Source organism: Buteo buteo, chromosome 6, assembly GCF_964188355.1.
Source record: "Buteo buteo chromosome 6, bButBut1.hap1.1, whole genome shotgun sequence".
NCBI lineage: Eukaryota > Metazoa > Chordata > Aves > Accipitriformes > Accipitridae > Buteo > Buteo buteo.
The window spans coordinates 31,178,189-31,186,032 of NC_134176.1; positions in this window are offsets into that span (position 1 = coordinate 31,178,189).

Here is a 7,844-nt window from a genome sequence, read left to right on the forward strand (position 1 = left end):
CTTACAGTGTGTACTTCTGAAAAAGAAGGGCATCTCTGGATGTGAAACAGGGAAAGAAGGGCATCTCTGGATGTGAAACAGGGCAAAAGGTAGACATAGACAATTATAGGCAATTATTGGTTTGCTTAAAAAAAAAAAAAAAAAGCTATTTTTAACATATTACGCTGGTTTTCCTAAATGTGCTTCAGTATGGTGGGTGTCCCATTTTATCCAATAACTGAGCATCTACCTGCTATATGAAAAATCCAGAATAGATTCCATCCTCCTATGTGGATTTGAATTTACATTTTCAAGAAGTGTAGAATATCATTCTTGCCTGTACTCTCTCTGGCTTGCTGACTATTCTAATATATAGAAGGAAATGTTACACTGTCAGTGGGAATGACAAGCTTTAATGTTGTCTTTTGAGAGTTGGGGGTTAAACCCCAGTCTGCCACATTCTGGATAAATATCCCAAGTAATGGTCTACTGAATAAAGAAAGGATGTTATTATTATACTACCTCCGGCTTTTGTAATATATACCATTTCCCTTGCTGTATGCTAATAATTTCCAAGTACAGAATATTCCATTTTAGGGTCAGCTGATATGTTCTGTTAGGTTTTTTTTTAAATTATTTTCAGTCAGAAAAAGCCTGAACATTTTTGTTTTCTTTTAGTCTTTATCAGTCATTCAGGTAGTCCTACCCAGCAGGGAGAAAAAGCTTTAAAAGAAGAATTAACGTTTGAATGTATCTGTGTGTTCTGCTGGGTTTTATGGGTTATTTTTTTTTTTAATGAGACAGCCTCAAACATTTTTCTATATTTATGTAGAACTCAGACAAGCAACCTCCTCTAAACATCTGAAGTATGTTAGGTGGTCTAGAACTCCAAATCACATATGGAGATGCTCAGTCATGGCATCGCTTGTTAAGTTTTTAGGACCTAACCACTGATACCGAAAAGCTGGTCAAAGAAACTCTCTAAGACTCATTTTGGAAAGCAGGCATTCTTTATTGCAGCGCTGGATGCACGGGGGATATTTCCACCTAGTGTGCATGCCACAGCTTCAGCACAAACAGGTTATATGGGGTAACAATTACAGATTACTATACATACACCAAAAAATTATTGTAACTGATTATCATAGTACTGCCTACATCTGATCATGCACAATGAAGAATTCATTTGAGTTGAAGGGCTGCTTTTATGACCACTGACCCATTTGAGATTCTGTTGGCTGTCCTTGAAGTCTTTGTTCTTGTCCTTGTTCTTGAAGCTTAACGCAGTTTCAATCACATGTGGTCAGTTTCAAGATTGTTCTCATCTAGCGTACAGGAACATCTAGTCATAAGAGCAAAGAACTGCAAAACTTATGAGTAACTACCTCTACTAGTTGATTGCTTGGCTATACTTCTGTCTATTGTTTCAATCATAGTGTTAGTATAAGATTTCTGATAACTTTTTACCGAATCTCACTTTTAAAGTCATCTAGCAGCAAACCAGTTTCCATGGCTGGTACAAAATATTAAAACCATCAAAATATTTAGACATACCATACAGAATGTATGGAAATACTCTGTCACCACAATGGCAGCATTTTATGCTCAATTTGCATGGTTTTATATTAATACAATTAAAATAATAACTAATCAGGTCCTTATTCTTTAATTGTTTTTAGGAGAAAGGTGGCCAGCTTACCTTAATTTTTTTTTATTATTTTTTTTTTTAATCATGGACTCTCTTGGTTCCTGTGTTTTCACATAATCCTTTGAAAAGTACTAGCTCACTATTTACCAAAAAACCACAATTTTTTTTCCCCTAGTTCTCCCCTGTTATCTTTTCTGGTCCTTGTTTGAATGTTTTGATCTGAAATCACTTCTGGCTGTTCTCGGTATCTTTTGAACTCAAACATACCACCACTTGGCAGCACAAATTCCCTCACAAAACAGCAATTTCAGGTCTCGGTACCGGGTTGCTCAGATAATAAGCAGGTATGTGAGCAGCAGTGGTTAGGGGTGATATTTGTCCTGCTGTGAGATGGTGTGGCTTCACCCGGCAGAGCTCATCTGCTGCCTGCATTGCTGTGTTCATTATGGGTCAGCAGCTTAATGTGTCTATACAAATGCAATACCACGCTGTTCCACTCCTTGGCCTTTCAGACAGGACATAAGCTAAAGTGCATATGATTTTTCCTTCCTGAGCTAAAAGTTTAAACGGTGCTTCTCTTTTGATGTAGCTGTGATCCGCAACCAGCACTCCACCGAGGGCAAGGCAATGGCGTTGTGTAGGTGAACCCTGGGGGAACAACCGGGATATGGAGGTGAAAGTGATCACACACGTTGTATCTGTTACCCTTCCTGGAGTTGAGAAAGTGCTTAAAATTACCTTTCTACATGTGATGACCAGTTGTAGTTGATGTATCTATGTTTTTTTACTTGCTTGCTTACTGAGATTTTTAGGTTCATTAAAAAAATTAGAAAGTTTTTCCTTTTTCATCCTGTAAATAAGAGGCAGGAAAACTTCCACTTACCATCTGCCAATCCAAATGAACAAACTCTAGCCTGTACGTGTAAACGTGCTGTTTTGCTTGAATAGTTTGTTTTGGTTTATGTTTGAAAGTTATATTTAAATGTCCGTTAATACTTGCCTTGCAGAAAGCATTTTGTAGAGTCATTAATTGCAGATTGTGAGTGATGCTGATAATACTTTGTGAAGTATTTAAGATGCAAACAGCCAGCCACAATCTTTTCAAAGAGCAAGATACGTCCTGTTATTTAAAGGGCGGGAGAACACTGTTAGGTCTTAAAGAGAAGTGGTCTTATATAGCTTCTTCAGCACTCTGAATTCATTTCTGTAAAGAGAAATACTTTTGGTTCAGAGACTTATAAAATAGTCCAAAAGAAAATTGTATCTTTTTTGTACAGTAAGTAGCTTTAAGGAAAATAGGTAGTTGGGAAAATGTTTTGATATCCTACTGCCACTTAGTTCTTTGAACATTGAAGTCTTTCAGTATTTCTTAAAACAGGTTAAGGTTTCTTGAGATGTTCATTTGAGCATACAAATATTTTACATAATTTGGGAGATAGGTAGCCTTGCTTATGAAATATTCCTAACCTACCTCAGACAGGAATCTTGTCTATACAAAGTTAAGTAGAATGTAAAACATATTCTTAGAGCATTTAAATAAAATACTTATTTTAAAGGTGGGCAGGGGTTGTTCCTTTAAGAGCTGGTGTTTTCTGTTTAGCTTACTATGGAGGTCTTAAATTTTTTATAAATAAGCAGAAGCAAACTTAGCTGAAATCTGTTGAACCAAAGTACTTCAGTCAGACTGTAGTCAGCTTACTTACTGAGTAATAACTAAACAAGTCCATGTCAGTGGAGTGAAACAGGTTACCTTACACCACTCAAGAAGACTCAGATGAGGGAGCAGTCAGTGGATGCAGAAAGAGAAATTTCTCAAACATCTTGAAATCAACCAAGGGTGTACATCAGATATGGCTTTTTTATTTGAAGAAGGTTTCTGTCTGTTCCCCCCTTAGCGTGTTACTTCTGCTAAAAGCTCATTGAGAACCCTGCTGGAGAGGTGATGAGTACTAGTTTTTCTTTCTTAATAAATGGGGCTTGTTATTGTTTTGCTGATCTTTGATGATAATGTCAGAAAGAGCCCCAGATTTTGGAAACCATGGGAACACACCCCTGAATTGTCATTGAAGGTTGACCATCGTTTAGAGTTGACTTTAAATTCCTTTTACCTAATATACAGTCAATCATATTTTCTTTTCCCTTGATACTGATGCTCTGAACTTCATTCACAACTAAGATGGATGAGACTCTTATAATTTGTACAGATACAGTGACAAAAGTTCACACACTACAAAGGAAGCTTCCCTGACGAAAGTACGTTGTTTGGGTTTTTTTTTAAATACATGTTTTTTAAAGACCTTTGGGTTTAACAGTGACAATCAAGATGCTAATTTTGTCTTCTCAGACAATGGTAGATCATCCTTCAGTGCTCCCTGCAAGCCCTTTGTTTTCATCAGACCCAGACAAGACAGATACACTCCCATGTGAAACCAGTGGTGTACCCTGAGGGAGTAGGTAATTGTCCTGTGCTGCACAAATGCCTCTGAATTACATATGAATGAAGATCCCAGCTCCAAGATCCAGAATGCCTGTTGCAATTTTGTTGGTTTGTAACACTTCATCTCTTTTCAAAAGATTTAGATGCTAATATAGGAATTTCACCATGAAAGATTAGTTCTGAAGTCTGACAAAAGCAGAAGAAAAATGGTGATGGCCTCAGTAAGCTCTCTGCTGATGTACTTCACTTAAGTAAAAAGCAGGAAGCTATCAGGGGGTTATCTACATACGGATACCTACATTTTGTTTGCCACAACAGAGCCTGGGAGGGAAGGGTCTATGCGGTGCTCTCATGAAGGTGGTGGATAGATGTAAGGAAAATACCAGATGAGCTAACACAAGCCAAGGAAGCATTATTCACTGGTGACAAATGAGTCTTGATTTCTGTATTTGTTACCAAGGATTTCTTTTGTATTTACAGAGGAAGGAAATTTGATCTTAAACCTCTTTATTATTTCTTCTCAAGCGCTGAGCTGAGGTTAAGTTCTCAGCTCTGAAATGGCTAGATAACCTGAAATCTTGTTTTAATGATTATGATATATTCTGCACCTGAATTCAGCTGTGACACCCTTACATAAGAATTCTGTGTTTAATTTACTATCATCCCATCCTACCGAGGAAGACCTTCTTTGGAGAACACAAATAAATTGGGCTGAGATGTTGTCTCAAGTGTTATCTCATTGCAGAAATTTAGAGCTGAAACTCACTACCACAATCCACGATTATCCAGACTTCTCACATTCTGCAAATTGCCCAAGATCTGAAAGTTGGCTAGACAAAAGATTAAAAATAGCAGGAGATTATTTAGTTCCTTGAATACATTCTTTTATTGGATCATTATCAAGGGAGTACAGCCTTTATTCATTTCAATTATGCAAATAGTTACAAATAAAGAATTTTATTATAAAGTTAATAGTTTTTAAACTAAAAGCATGGAAAATTATTCCTATTAAAAGGCCTGTTCTTCTGTTTAGGCATTTTTCCTTTTTCTAAGGTATTAGTGTAATAGGAGAAGAAGGTTCTAGTATACAGCTATAAGACCAGAGTATTAGAACTGTGCACGGGGGACCAGCTCTGGGGTATAATTTATAAGGCAAATAGAAAAGTGCCAGCACCTGACATGGGTCTTTTTAATACGTTAATAAAGCTGTGTTTCTTCCAACTCTGTTTGCTGCATCACTTACCATGAAAAGTATAATACTGTATCTGTTTCAACTGCATTTATTGTGTTGATCTACCTCTTATTTATGAACGGTCAGAAGAGAAGGGAACTTATATCAAACTACTCATACCAAATTATTAGTTAGATGTTGTAGAGGATGTAATGTACCCTAAATGACTGATCTCTCGTTAGGCTGCAGTTGGCTCTTACATGAAGACAGTCATCTAGTACCTCTGTCACTTGAAAATTGGAAAAGAAGAACTTTTCCTCAATTTTTGTTTTGATAATCATGTCTGAGAGACAAGTATCCTGTGAAATTCCAGGATTTTTTAACTGTTTAGCTACCGAGTCACTCTCAGTTGTCTAGAGAATTATTTAAAGATGCTCTATTCATCCACAGGTGTTGACAAGGACAGCATGTAGAATACTACTTTGTCCTGGAAGCAGTGTACTGAACACATGTAATAGCTTGGGAGAATGAGTGCTGGTAGCTAAGAATTCCTTCAATCCAGTGAATTTTCATTAGTACTCTTGTCAAAGGAAGATAGGTTTGAGTGGGAGAGGGCTTAGCTGTACAAACTCTGTGAATCAACTGTGGCTGATTAAAACTAACAGAGGCTAAGTGAGCTGCTTTATTGACATGTACTGTTTATACTGCTTTTAGGAGAACACTCTGTTTGCCAAGTTTACTCACTCAAAATAATCTTTGGATAATTTCACCAGTGAATGCTTTCAACATTCAAATTTTAGCTCTGAAGGGACAGTTCACTACAGTGCTAATCCTTTGCTCAGCGTCCTAGGTGTGCAGACTGTGACTGACAAGGTAGTCAGAACAAGCTAGAGTTGAACCCCAATTGTCCTGCTTATGGAATGATGTTTATTTATATCAGTAATTGATATTTTTCTCATAGCTGTGGACCAGTTCACAATTTGTTGATAGCTTTCCAAATCATTAATTGGGAAATGTTATTTATGTGACTTTACATAGAACAGAAGAGTATTTGGGACATTTTTATTGCCCTGTCATGGCCACACCTCCTTCCTGAGGTCCACCATATTGCTTGAACAGTATTGTTGTAACAACAGAAATAAAAGTTAACCTTGTTTGATGTCCACACTCCCCCAAACCTCAAACCTTCACAATGTTAAAATCACCTTTGTCTCTAGTTCCTTTGATTCTGATCGCTAATGGACTTAATTTTCCTTTCAATGACCCTGAATAAACATATGGCAGCCTAGTGCCTAGTGCTTTCCAAGTCTCTCAAACTTCGCAGGCAGACTTACATTTCAGTTGTTAGATGAACAAGAATATCCTAAATGACTTCATCTGGATTAAATGCTTTTGAAAAATGACAGTTATTTCCCTGGGGACTTGACCTGTTTTTTTTTCTATGGAATAAGGTAGATCATTGGGGAGTGGCAGTGTAAATTTCTTCATTCCATGCTGCCACTTCAATTCAATTATATGGTCATGGGGACTGAGTAAGCAGATCACGTTCTGAGGTCTGAGTCTTTATATTGTCTCAGCAGGCTGCAAACGTGGTTACTTGTAAGGGCTAAAGTGTTGGCTGCAGTGATATGGCTCCCTCCTCTAAGTTATAAAAAGAAGAAATACCACTTCATTTCCTGTGTCATTACAGAGTACCAGTCACCACTACTCTGGTGTTGATCTGAGCCAAAGACATCCAAGGAGAAAGACTGCCTCCCCTGTCCTGGTTCTCTGCGGGACAGCCCTGAGCCAAGAGGCTGGGGAGGCTAAGGTTCTTTTCCGCATTCTGGCACTGGCCAAAATTGTCTCATTTTCCCCTGTCTCAGCTTCCCAAGTTGTAGCCTATGAAAAATTATGTTGACTTTCTTTGCAAGATATTTTGAGCGCTATTCTTGGAAGAGATTTTGGCATTACTACCAATTGATTTTCCTAAGATTAAAATTTATATGCTTGAGCATAGGTTTTGAAAGTGATTTACTTCAATACTATAAAAATTCTAAAAGCTTTTCATATATCAATGAAGTGGATTGTGTTGTTATCTGTTGTTGTTTCCTCAAGTGTTACAAATTGAAATCGAAGCTTGGAATAGAGTTCCCCACTGAAGCAGAGTTGCAAGTGAAAATTACAGAAAATCACCACTAGATGGAGTCAATGATTTTCTAAATTATTCTTCATAGCTCGATATAATAGAGTTGCAAAATGATTATGATCACTGAGTTGTTAAGTGGAATATGATAATTTAAGTAGCCCACCTGTATCTTGTTATAATTGCATTATCTGTTCTTTAAGCTTTACCATTCTATGATTTTTCACCTCATCTAAAAATATTTTTTACAATTTGATGCTGAATAACAATATTTTAATAGAATTCTTTATCAGACTTACAACATCCTGTATCAATGCTCACATTCCCTATTCAGGTCTCTAAGTTGTTCTTATGATTCTCTTCAATCCTGTCATTTCAAAGAGTAAGTTCAATTCTAGTGGTTTCATCCTTTTTAGTAATTATAAATTGATAAACAGGGTGAATTGCTATACTTATAATTTCTAGTTCATGTTTAAATAAAAAT